This window comes from Xenopus laevis, chromosome 8L, assembly GCF_017654675.1.
Source record: "Xenopus laevis strain J_2021 chromosome 8L, Xenopus_laevis_v10.1, whole genome shotgun sequence".
Taxonomy (NCBI): Eukaryota; Metazoa; Chordata; class Amphibia; order Anura; family Pipidae; genus Xenopus; species Xenopus laevis.
Window position 1 is genome coordinate 14,748,801 of NC_054385.1, and position 13,638 is coordinate 14,762,438.

General features: G+C 44.9%; 1 long non-coding RNA gene across 1 annotated transcript; it reads right to left on the bottom strand.

The window, feature by feature from the left end:
* Positions 1 to 4,510: 4,510 nt before the first annotated feature.
* On the bottom strand, positions 4,511 to 5,504 carry LOC121397132. The gene is made up of 3 exons (XR_005963484.1): positions 5,438 to 5,504; positions 4,973 to 5,131; positions 4,511 to 4,749 (listed from the first exon to the last, which is right to left on the bottom strand). It is a non-coding gene; the product is annotated as an uncharacterized LOC121397132 (long non-coding RNA).
* Positions 5,505 to 13,638: the final 8,134 nt, after the last annotated feature.

Consider the following 13,638-nt stretch of genomic DNA (forward strand, 5'->3'; position numbering starts at 1 on the left):
ATTGCGCTAGCTGGTGGCATGGGGCTCCCGAAGAAATCCCTTGAAGTAGAGTGTCAGACCAGGACTGAATAGCCCTGCTAACCCAAGCTGTGGCTAGCACTGGTCGGAGGGAAGTACCCGATGCTGAAAATTGGGAGCGAAGTAAGCCCTCTAATTTCTTGTCCATATGATCTTTAAAAGAAGATGCGTCAGGAACTGGTAGAGCTGTATTTTTGGATAGACGTGAGACAGGAGCGTCCACTGATGGTGGAGAGGACCACTTGTCAGTCGAGTCTGATGGAAAGGGGTACAGTTTGAGGAATCTGCGGTTTGGCTGGAACCGCCGCTCAGGTTTGTCCCATTCCTGTTGAATAATCTGTTCAAGTTGGGAATGAGCTGGGAAGGTAGGCGAGGATCTACTGTTTCTTTTGAAAAGGGCTTTGGCAGCCTTCGGGTTCTCTTCGGTCTCCTGAAGGTGGAGCGTTTCAATGACAGAAGCTATTAGGGAGTCAAACTGCTTCGGAAGAGAATTTTGGAGATTCGTCCTCTGGTTGATCTGAGGTGTGAGACAGCTCACCGTCAGAAAGGGAGAAATCCCGTTAGGTTCTGGTGGAGGTGAGGAGAAACCTGGGGAATTGCTGCCGCTTTCCTCGTCTGAGGGAGAAGGGGCTCTGCGCTTTGGACCCTTTGTTTAGGATTGTCCAAGCGGGAAAGGAGCTTGTCCAGGGAAAGGGCCAATTTCGGAATCCCCGTGGCAAGATGAGAGGCCCAATCTGGATGGCCTGTGGCCCTGAGGCTGCAGCCTCTGACTGGTTTGGAGGGGAGGCCCTTTGGGAAGCCTGGTCCACCTGAGGGGAGGCAGGACTTGGGGAATCAGAAACCTGTGCGGCAGGTTTACATTTAGTACAGAAAGGCTCCTTATGTCCCCCTGGCAGCTTTTTGCGGCATTTGGCGCAGGCCAGATATCTTACAGAGGCAGAGGATCCCCTAGAGAAAATGCCCTCGCTGGCACCCTCAGACATGTTGCCCCCTAAGTCAAAGTATAATGTAATGTGGATGCCCCTGCTGTTGGATAGCCAGGGAGAGAGCCAGAGGGTAGCGCTGGTGGCAGGAACGCAGTGAGGGATAGCCCACTGAAGCCTGTGTCCCCCGTGTAGCAGGAAGGTCTGGGAGAGAATGCGCTCCGAAGCGCTTGTCTCTCAGTGCGGGGAGCGAAGGACCGGAAGTGACGTCACGGCCCGTGAAGCGCGCGCGCGAAAAGGCGCGAGAAAAAGTGCGCGAATGAGAGGGGAGTGAGGGATGCGCTGCTGTGAAGCAAGCGCTGCCTCAATGCGCACTATGCCTGCCTAAAGTATCAGACACGCTCTGCCGAAGGATAGGGGAGTGTGGCTGAGGGAGGAAGAGGGCCAATTAGGGGCTGTGTGGATAGAAGCACCCTGTGTAGCCAGTGCCCTATTTTCTTGTAGACATCACCAGAGCCAGGTACAGCATGAGCCTTGTGGGGGCTGCTGATGGCAAATGGGACACCCGAAAGGGGTGGGGAGGGGGGGGGGAGTACTCACCTACCCCAGGGCACAGATCTCTTCCTTGTCTCCTGGCCAGCCGACAGTCCTTCTGCAGGAAGAAGAAGTCGATTAGGCTGGATGGTCGGGGCTGCAGTTAGCCTTAGTGACGCCAGGGACAGAATCCACGTTGGGAGAAGTCAGAAGGACACACAGCTCAGTGCAGGTGACTTAGACTCTCCAGTGTAGAAGGTGTTGTATAGAGAGATAAGAGAGATAGTCCTAACCTCCTTAGGACACAACAAAAACTGATTCCGGCTCCGCCTACTGCTGAGGGTATAGCCAGTGGAGGAGGAGTCACATCTCTTATTCTGTTGTGTCCTGCCTCCTAGTGGCATTAGCTATACCCCACTGTCTCCTGTGTCCCCCAAGCCGACAAGGAGAAATGGACACCGTACAGTATGTGAATATATTATGAACAAGTCATACTGGTGTATTTGGCAAGTGGGCCTGCACCTCCATCCCCCCAATCCCTAAGTCCTCCACCTAAATATTGTGTCCCTCCTGTATCAGTAGCACGTAGCCTCATTCAGGGACATAACTAGCCGGGCCACAGAGCAAAATCTTCTCTACTGGAATGTAGCCTTGCCACCTTTTTTGGAGAAAAATACCAATCTTCATATATTTTTAGCTTTTCCCTATTAATAACATTGGCATCAAGCATGATTTTTACTTGTCTGGTGGCAACCCTACTGGGGTACCTCTACCTCCTGGGCCCTCAATCAGCTGTACATTTGCCTCTCATCATTCTCCATAGTGTGTAATAAGGCCCTATTGTCACAGTGGGCCCAGGATGCTGTATGGTGTAAAATACGGGCCAGGTGGCAACCCTAACCACTTCCAAATTTAAATTTGCCACCCACTTGCTCTTTTACTGCAGGTTTTGGAATACGGTGGCAAGGAGGATGGAATACCAGTAGGGGGTGGGGGTACTGCAAACTGGGCCTCCCCTGAGGATTTTTTTGTATAGAGAGGGTGGCCCTAAACCCCTATCAGTCCATCTGAAAGGTTTCCTTAGTCACCCACCTCGCTTGGCCATTGCTCCATTTCCTGAGAAATATATTCCTACCAAAAATAATAACAATAATAATAACCAACACTTACAGTCCCAACTACTGAAATAATTGTGCCTTACTAAACACACTACCCCACTGTCCAAACCACTGATAAAAGTGTTACTTATTATACACACTAACCCACAGTTACAGTACTGCCAACCACTGAGAATAAACCACTGAGATGTGCTAAGGAGACCTGTCACCCCATTCCTTGTTCTGGGCTCAGCCTCTAAGAGGGCCAGGCCCGGACTGGCAATCTGTGGGTTCTGGCAAATGCCAGAGGGGCAGCTATAAGGTGCCATAGAAAGTCAGTATTTAGTGGGCTGGTGGGGGGCTGTTTGGGCCTCTGTGTACCTGAAATGCCAGGGCCTATTTTAATTCTCAGTCCGGACCTGTAGAGGCCTTATGTTCCTTTATAGGAAAATTAAATGCTCAATGTCCTGTCACAACACTGCTACAGTGTATATAACACAACTAATCCTATTCTGACTGCTACTCACACTTCCTACTCACTTGGGTCCCGCCAGTGTTTCTCCTGCAAAATGGCTTCTTCAATAGATGTTCCTCCTGTGGTTTTTCTCCTTTTATATTTTAAAACTCCACCAGTTTTTTGTTTCCCTACTCTCACTCCCTCTAGAGGTCAGTCAATATAAATACAGCTAACATATAATATATACAGCTAACATATATCAAACCCAACCCTACACCCTAGTGGTAGCAAATGGTAATTACCAAACAATAACTTTTGTAAATCCCCTTTTAGGCTAAGGACACACTGGGAGATTTGTCACCTATGTTTAAATATTCTCTACCACGGATGACAGATATCCCCGAAATGCTTTCCCACTGACAATAAAGCAATTCACCGTCAGAAAACCATTAAGGGTAGATTTGCATAAACTGTATTTTGTGTATAATCTTCTCTATTCCTAGAAACTTTATCTTTCTTCCTGGGAGAGAGAGAGAAAATAATGTGTCCCCAATGTAATATAATAAGGATATTAGTAATTGAAAAAAGCTTATACACTGATCGTGAAACTCCACACAAATTAATTGAAACAAAGAATTCTGTAGGTCTTATTCACTGGCACAACTAGAAGTGTAACCCAAAACTCCAGGAACACTCTCTCTTTATAAACGTATTGTCTGGGACTTTAACAGTCACTGGGGCTCACTTGAACAACGGGTTCCATTTGCATGTGGCCAGTAAATCACAGCACTAACTGCAACTGTTGAAAACACAAGTTAACTGATCGGTTGCTATGGGTTACTGCCCAGGTGCAGATAGATGAGCCCCAATGTGTCTGATTCTCTCATTGTTCTGCCTTATCTTTTTAATATTACTGACAGGCACAAAAGGATATCTACTTCTTCTCTGTGACTTTACTCTCAGTATATTTCCATTAACCCTGTTATTATTCTACGTCACCCCTTATTCAACATTAATGTCTGAGTAAGTGATTAATATTGCATATGTAAATAATACGGAGCCCCATAGGCTGAAAGAACAACATGGTGGTGCTGCCCATTGCTCTGAAGGGTTGCCCAGTAGACTGCTCAGCTAACAATATTATATGCTTTGTTCTCAATACTTTTGCTTATGAAAGTAAATCACTGGCAAATAAATAATTGAATACAAACATATATATATATACACACACACACACACACACACACACACACACACACACACACACACACACACACACACACAAAATTTGGAATAATACAGTGATAAAAGCTAAAATCCCAGAGACTATCTTGCCTCACAGAACATTATCCCATAGTTACAGCAACATTTTCGGAGGCCATCTTGCCTTACTAAGCACTATCCCAGAGATAAAGCAACAATCCTGGAGAAAATCTTGCCCTACTATACACACTATCCCATAGTTACAGCAACAAAACCGGAGACTAAAATGTATGTGAGTGTGTGTAAGTGTGTATTAATGTGTAATGTGTAAAATGTGTGCATTAACACTAACCTGGGGGGTTACAGGCAGCAGATCCATCCTCTGCGACGTGGGACCAGCTGGAGGCTCTGCAGGAAGTTGTCCCATGAAGATCCAGTTCGGGGATCCTCGCTGGGCGTAGGTGAGGGCATCAGCAGACGCACGTGTTCCCCCCTTTCTGACTGCCCAGCTTGTTGCCTAGGGCAATAACAACAATTATACACAACATTAACATGTCCTTATATATCAGTACCTGCTGCTACAGTCTGTTCATGGATTTGTAATCGCATAGAAGGATGCTGCATCGATATTACAATATACATATAATGATTCTGACAGTAGTTCTCTGTATTGGAGCAGACTATCCAGGAGTGCGTTTTTTCATCATGTTAAAAGTGTACATAAACCTAATCCCTCGTACCTCTTACCAGCAGTTCTTCATCAGCATGTACACTCTTTCGGGAGACATCTTGGGTCTGAAGAGCCTCAGTCCAGCTGAGATTTTATCCACAGCCTCGGAGTTGAAAACAATGTTCAAATGGAATTTTGCTCTTGCTGAACAATTCCCACACAAACACTCCTAAATGAGAGAGAAAAGAAAGGGAACGTGTGATTAGACTGATCCACCAGAGAGCTGGGCTAAACATTGACCCACACTTCACTTCATATTTATGAAACCATGATATAATGAAATCAGGATACACCAATATTTTCCTATTCCTGTACCCATTTCATGAGCTAAAGGAGGCCCTGGCCAGAGGATGGACCTTCAGGTGAGGCTTGTATTAATAAAGAATGACAACCACTGCTTTGTACAGTCATTTATGGTGGAGTTTGAAATTGTCTCTTTATGGTGGCTTCTGAAGCTGAAATTAGTTGCACTAACCTGGCCATCCCGAAATCTGAAACTCTGACGACCAATGACTCCGTCACGAGGCAGTTGCAAGCAGCCTATTGAAGAAATGGAGTCAATTACGTTTGGGTCAAAGGGGAAAACAAAAACCAAAAAAACCCCAGATTCATAGATTCTGAAGGTATTTAAAAGGAAGGATATGGAAAGATGAGAGTCAGAAATGCAGCACATGTTGCTACTGGTTACAGGGCTTGGGCAAAATATCCGATTTTAAAACGATCAGTCCTACTATATAAGCTTCTTGGCCTCCTCAGACATTATCCCTTCCCAACTCATCTTTAATGCAATTCTGTGAACCTTCCTTCATGTGCCATCTTTCACCCAAACACTGATTCTATCACTGTGATCCAAGATGGCACATGAAGGAAGGTTCACAAACTAATCTCTCCCATGCCCTCTGTACTTTCCTGTGTCCCCAGAGGTTTGTTGTCTCCACAGGGCACATAGTACTTTATAAACATAAATAACAGGAGCAGCAGCAGTGATTGAATCCATGGCTGATGAATTCATGGATAAAAAAAGATATGGCAGCACAGTAACTGCACTGACTCAATAGGCCACACATACAAAGCAACGCTCTGCATACATAATAAGCTATGTAGGTACTGCACATCTAAGTGGAAATAAATGCCATATAAACCTTACTCATCAATAGGGTACACTTCCCCTTTAAGAGCAAGGGACAGAGGTGACTTCATACCTAGGGATTTTGACAGTTGGATCAGTCCGTTGGTTGATACTGGGGTGAGAGGTAAGTGTAAATTCTCTCTGAGAGTTTTTCGCCAAATAATCCTTTAATTTAGTTAAAAAAAAAGAGGGGAAATAGTTGGGTGATACCCTCAGTCTAGCAGATGTTGCTCTTCTCACTGATTTTAGTGAATTTGGAGAACTATCCCCTAAAATGGGTTTTGGAGATACCTTTAATCTTAGCACTGGTTGGGAGACACAGACCCAGGATTTGGAAGTTATGCAGGGCTGACACAAATATACACCTTTTCTATAGCAACCCCTTAAGAAACTAAAATTTGGGGACCCCTGTGGATCATTTCTGTTCCCAGTATTGACAGGCTCCTTAGAGTTTTGCCCCTCTGCCCCTGGGTATCTGCCCTGCTATTAAGTACCAACACTGTAGCTAAATACACGCTCCATTTATCCAAATCTGGAACTAGGGGTGGGTAGCAGAGTCACATGCTATGGGGATAATTGGGGGGAAGCTAATGAGTGGGGGACATACAGCAGGGTGTCATATAAGAAAGGTGACTTTACAACTAGGGATTTGTCAGTTGGTTTAGTCCTTTGGTTTTAATTGTGGTAAGTGTATATTCCCTCTGAGAGATGCTTATTTTAGTGAAAAAAGAGGGGAAACAGTTGGGTGATGCCCCCCAGACTAACAGATATTGATCATGTTACAGATTTTAGTGAATTTCCCCCTAAAATGGACAATTTTAGTGCTGGTTGGGAGACGCAGACCCAGGGTTTGACAGTTGGTTTAGTCCGTTGGTTGGTAGAGTGCTGAATGTACTATCCCTATAAGAGATTTTTTGCCAAATAACCTTTATTTTAGTGAAAAGGGGGGAGGATAGTTGGTTGATACCCCCAAGACTAGCGGATCTTGCTCCTCTCATTGATTTCAGGGATTTTGGAAAGTTTACCCCTAAAATGGGCTTTGGAGATGCTTTTACTCTTAGTGCTGGTTGGGAGACACAGACCCAGGGTTTGACAGTTGGTTTAGTCCGTTGGTTGGTAGAGTGGTGAATGTACTATCCCTATAAGAGATTTAGGGGCTGACAGCAAATATACTTTTTCCCAACTGAAGCCCATAAACAGATGACATTTGGGGACTCTTGTGCCTCACTATAAATACTTTATTTGTATGACCAGTATTAACAGGCTCCTTACAGTTTTGCCCCTCTGCCCCTGGGTATCTAACCTGTTCTGATATACCAACCTTAACATGAATTTAATGGAATACATAGCAATGTCTTTTCCTTTTATGTCTTATGTGCATTCCCTTCAAATGTCCCGGCTGTGGGGGGCAACAGGGTACATGGAAGGGCAGTATTGATTCTAATCATATTTAATTGCTATTCTGTAAATGTTTTCTATAGCAGGGGGTGGGCAATCTGCACCTGGCCAGTGATCTTATGTACTATGTATTCATTCTCTCTATACCAATGCTCATTTCTGATTGGCTGCTGGGAGGTACTGCATTGTATAAACTGAGTGCCAGTACCCGCTGGGAGTGACACAAAGCTCACGTTTAGGGTAAAATGACCAGATCTCCACCTTCCTCTGTATTTTATAAGAAATATTAAATGTTAAATGCATTATCCTGAAGCTAATCTGTCAATTTGTTCTCTTCCCATACAGATTGCTACAGTGCTACCTTTTTGGCAAATCAACAGCGATTTTGGACTGTGTTTTTTCCTGGCTTCTCCTTAGTTCAGATTTTAACATTCTTTTCTGGAACACATATAAGGAGAGCCAGTGTCTAAAGAGGGAGACCCTCTGGGGTACCCCGGCCTTGGTGCCGGCCCCTCTGAGCCAAAAGCCAAAAACATCTCAGGCTTTTTGGTTTTTTTTTTTGCTTATTTTTTTTTTTTTTTTAACATCTGGCATCATTTTTTAACATCAGCCATAATTTTTTAACATCTACCATCATCAAGAACAACATCATCTTCTTTTAAGAGGTAATCCTGAAAATCCAATTCATACAGTTTATGATTTATTTTACAGAAAACCTGCCCTAAATTCAAGGGGGAGCAATATGTAAGGTCACACATCTCTTTCCCAGGCCATTGCTCGTCTTCTTCAAATAGTAAAGTGCACCTTCCCAGGGTAGTTTTCTGCTGGTCAGACTGGCCCTCTAACTGGCCATCTAGGGGGCAGAATTACAATATGGAAAGGGACATCGGAATTAGAAAGACTTTACAAATTGACTCATTTCTTGATTACTTACCGACAATTTGCAGAATCCCATGGGAATGGAAGGTCACACTAGGGGGTCGAATATCGAGGGTTAATTAAAACTCGATATTCGATCATCGAAGTAAAATCCTTCAACTTGAATATCGAAGTCGAAGGATTTACCGCATTTCCTTCGTTCGTATGATGGAAGGAAAAATCATTTGATCGATTCGAACGATTTTCCTTCAATCAAATAAAGCTAGGAAAGCGTATGGGAACCTTCCCCATAGGCTAACATTGATGCTCGGTGGGTTTTAGGTGGCGAAGTAGGTGGTCGAAGTTTTTTTATAGAGACAGTACTTTGACTATCGAATGGTCAAATAGTCGAACAATTTTTAGTTAGAATCGTTCAATTCAAAGTCGTAGTCGAAGGTCGAAGTAGCCAATTCGATGGTCAAAGTAGCCAAAAATATACTTCAAAGTATTTTTTATTCTATTCCTTCACTCGAGCTAAGTAAATGTGCCCCTATGTGTAAGAAATATTTAATCACACATATGTTGAGATTTTTGTACACGTTCTGATGAGTCAGTAACCGGTGTGATTTGTACTTGTAATTACCTGCAGGGGGCATGTGAATACAAATGCTATGGGTGCTTAAGTTTTAATATTTTGTCTGGTCACTCCCAGAGTTGAAGCTCCTGTCTGGTTGCTAGGGCTTAATTGCCCTAACAACCACATAGCAGTTTGGAAATAAAATTGGGAGATGAATAGTAGATGGGCTTGTCCACATACAAACAGAACCTTGGAGGCTATTGTCTCATTAACCAGTGATTGATTCACTAAGACTTACTTTATGCAAGTAGATGTTACTAGCTTTGTGAGAAAAATGACTTTCTGTCTGTTTAATTACCTACATTTGCCATGTCTAGAGACAGCGACAAAGATGGGTATTTCAAACCCAAAAAAGCGCAAAAGAGAGGAGAGGAGTCGTGGAAGCGCCAAAAAGATCAAAGATGAGCGCGTGACCTGCCAACCTGCAGCGGAGGAGTCAGTTCCTATACAAGACCAATGGAACACCCTCAGGAACATCGATGGAGAACTGGACATCTTTGAGGACTACGGGGAAGAGAGCTACCTGTTCTATAAAGCCCTAGAAGAGAAATTCCAAACATCGGGGATTCTCACAAAGCAGACCACCATTGCGGAAAGTGTTTGGCGGGAAATCATCACCATTTTAATTAAAGTGCACAGACACTTTTCACTGGACTTCTCCACCTTGTGCCTTGCTGTAAAATACATGGCAAGGTACATCTCTGGAAGGCAACTGAAACCTGGCCATCCCTGAAACCAGTGGGAGCCATACGTTTGTATCTGGCCATAAAGATCATGGAAGAACAATCCACCCACTCCGCAGAGAGTTGTCTGGAGGTCCTTTTGGTGAAACTCTTTACTCACCAAGAGTCTTGGCATTTGTGGAGGATATGATGCTGTACCGATGGAGTGTCGCCCTGTAACCAACCGACCATAGACTTTTTTCTGGAGCACTTCACTTAATGAAGTTGTTATCCGCGAGATGTTTTTTTATGACAAATCACTAGACGTAGCCAATTGCTCTTACAGCTTGCCAGGGGCATTGCAAGCACTGAACCATGATGAATGTAATGAATTTCATACTTATTTACCATCTTTAATGGCTTCAGTGCTGCCTTAAAGCTGCTGAACACAATCCTTGGATACAACTTATTAGTGGAGTTGCGCAGCGACCATCCAAGTCAGATCGGTGCAGAAAATGCCTCAGGAAAACTTTATCCTGGCATAAAGCCAACAAAGAATTTTTATCAAGCAACTTATGCCAGGATCTTTCCTGAGGTGTTCCCAAGTTTACTTCTTCCCTCCACCATCCAGAGAGGAAGAAAGGAAGCCAAGGACCGCCAAGCAGCCAGTAAACATCTGCAAAAAGCCACGTGAAGAGTCAGGAAGCCAAGGAGGCCATCCAGGAAGCCCAGTAAAACATCAGCTAAAAGGCCAATAACGAGACAGAGCAAAAAGCCAGCCAGTCAGTCCTACAAATTGGCAAAAAGAACCAAAAATAGAGGCTTCTGTAATGATCCCAAAGGTAGAGCCGAGTCAACAGCAGAGAGGCAGTCGCAGCCACGAGAAAAACAGCCGGAACACACAAAGATGCTGTAAATTTTGTAATGGCACACGTGCAACACATATCCGCATACGCACACAGAACACCTGAACACACTTTCATCCCACTGACATGACCCCCATACATATTTACATACCGCACACACACACATCTGAGTCACAGCTGCCAAGAAGGGACAAGCAGTACAATACTGGGGACAAGAATAAGGTTAAAACACGCAAGCACTTTATGCCACTCGTAAACCCTGCATTCCTTTTCACTCAATCCTCTGCGACTGCAAAGCCGGGTCTGGAGCTGAGGGGGTCTACACAGATGCAGAGGGATGCAGCATTCACCTTCTGCTTAAGGTACTTATGTGTATGTTGTCATATTCTCTCTGTTTCCCTTCGCTACGCCGCAGCTTCACGCAGCGGTGCTCCTTCCCTTCATCAATAATATGGTTTATATACGGGAGCACACTTAAGCCCCTCGGTGGATTCTGCATTGCTTTTAACTCCATCCTTGGGCTGTAGAAGCCGGGTCTGCAGGCTTCCTGGTATGCGAATTGAAAAGGAAATGCAATGTTCATCTAGCATTTAATGGTGCTCATGTATATGCTGCCATATTCCTTCTTGTTTCCCTTCCTTCCACCAAATTCCAACAGCAGTGCCCCCCCTTACATCTAAGAGTTGGTTTCAAACACAGACAGCACGCTTAAGCCCACGCGGCGACCCTGCATTGCTTTTCATTCCATCCTAAACTGCAAAATCCGGGATCCAATGGAAGAAGAGGAATGCAGTGTTTCACGTTAGAAGCTTATGGAGAATCATGTGTATGCTGCCAAATTTCTTTTCTTGTGTCCCTCACCTGCTTCCTTCTTTAATTATGGAGCTTTTGATCTGGAGCAAAACCGATCGCCGTTAAGGGGTCAGGAAGAATTTTCCCTCTTGTGAAGCAGATTAGATCAAGCTTTACAGGTTTTTTGCCTTCCTCAGGATCGAAAAGCCCAATGTATTCCCATCAATAAAGCTGTGACTTACACAGATTAACCACAAAGAGCTGTGTGTGTATTATTCTGGTATTGTTTGGGCGGGAATAAGGTTGGTCCTTCTTAAAAAAGCCAAGGTAACATATACGGGGAGGAGGAAGATGGAGGGGTTGAATTCAAATAGCCCCAATACAACATCAGTTTAGAAGCTGCTGTGTGTTTGCAGGGTCCGCATTTCCTTAGAAACCAGCATCAGTGACAGAGAGGGAGGTGAAAACAAACCTAATAAAAGGGGTAGTTTGGAATATAAAATGTGGTGCCTAGGTAATTAATAGCATGTAATCATAAGGAGGAAGAGAGCAGAAGTCTATAGGATTTTGTGTCATTAGCAGAAAGTTACCCGTGTGGGTAAAGGGGAGGGTGGGTGGGTTCCCTGTTTTGGGTAAAGGGGAGGGCGGGTGGTCTCTCTGTTTGGGTAAAGGAGAGGGCGGGCGGGCGGCGGGCTACCTGTGGTGGGGTAAGGGGAGGGGGGGCGGGCTACCTGTCGTGGGTAAGGGGAAGGGTGGGGCGGGCTACCTGCTGTGGGTACAGGGGAGGGTGGGCGGCTACCTTGTGGGTAAAGGGAGGGTGGCGCTACCTGTGTGGGTAAAAGGGAGGGTGGGTGGGCTCCCCTGTGTGGTAAAGGGGAGGGCAAGCTCCCTGGGGGTAAAGGGGAGGGCTACCTGTGGTGGGGTAAAAGGGAGGGCGGCGTGGCTACGCTGTGTGGGTAAAGGGGAGGGCCGGGGTGGGCTCCCTGTGTGGGGTAAAGGGGAGGGCGGGCTCCCTGTGTGCGGTAAAGGGCAGACGGGTTCTTTTTAGAGAGAGAGTAAGGCTCACAGTGTGGTTTTACCTCTGGGATTGTCTCCCCATGAGGGCCAAGCTGTTTACTACAGGTGACAAAGATGGGTTCTGCTGTTATTAGTGGCCACACTCGTGGTTCGGGTCATTATAATTAATATATCTTTTTTAATTATTATGGATAAGAGGATCTCTTGAAGTGGGGAAGAAAGATGCCTGGATGTTGGGCTTGCCCCTTACCTGCCCTCATGTTGCGAGAATTCCCCTGGTGGGAAGAAGTGCAGCCCACAAGCAAGGCAGCAAGGAGGGCGGGAGAGCACAGAAGCAGGCACAGGGAGGAAAACAATCCAAAAAGGAAAGTCATAAGATGGACATTTCATGGGACCAGAAGTACACACCACCTGTTCACTACAACTTAGAACCTTCAAGCTGTGCTAAATCAGCTCCATAGTGAATCTTCAGGGTATGTAGATAATTGAAATAGATTTTCTAATGCCCTGATTGCCAGGTGTGTTCGCTACTGCTACAATCTCCTTAACCCTGTTACTTATGTGGCCCTGCCCGCTTACAACTCCGCATATCCTCCCGTTCAACTATAACTTCCTTATCGTCCGACAATGGAAGGCAAATGCCCAGCACCTTCTAATACCTGAACCTGTTGGCGTGGGTTGGGGGGACCTGCGCGCCTGATTTTCCCTAGTAACCAGGCAGTGGTTTGGATGAGAGACTGGAATATGAATTGGAGAGGGATTTAATAGTAAATTAAGTAATACATAGTAACAATAACAATAAAATTGTTATTTTTTTTTGTCTGCTGGAGTCTGACCCCACATTTGAAAGCTGGAAAGAGGTAGAAGAGGAAGGGAAATAACTCAAAAAACTAGATAGGACATTCTATAACATACTAAAAGTTTACTTAGGGTTAACCACCCCTTTAATAATTACCATATGCTTTTCTTTCTTTTTCAGATGGGGAAATCTTTCTGGGTGCGCCACATCTTTCTGATCTTAAGAATAAGGGCAGGACTCCACAGACGTTTCCCGCCACGCTGCGCAAAAACACAGGCGTTACGTTGGATGCAACGGAAATAAGGTAAGTAATGCTATTGTTGGATCGTGTTGAAGTGACACGACTGTCGGATGCAGACACAGTGGGCAGCGTCTGCATCCGACAGTCGCGTTGCATCAACGCTGCGACTCGATATATATATATATATATATATATATATATATATAAAATTAGGGATGTACATTACCCAATATTTTGGATTCGGCCAACACCCTGAATTTTTCGTGAAAGATTTGGC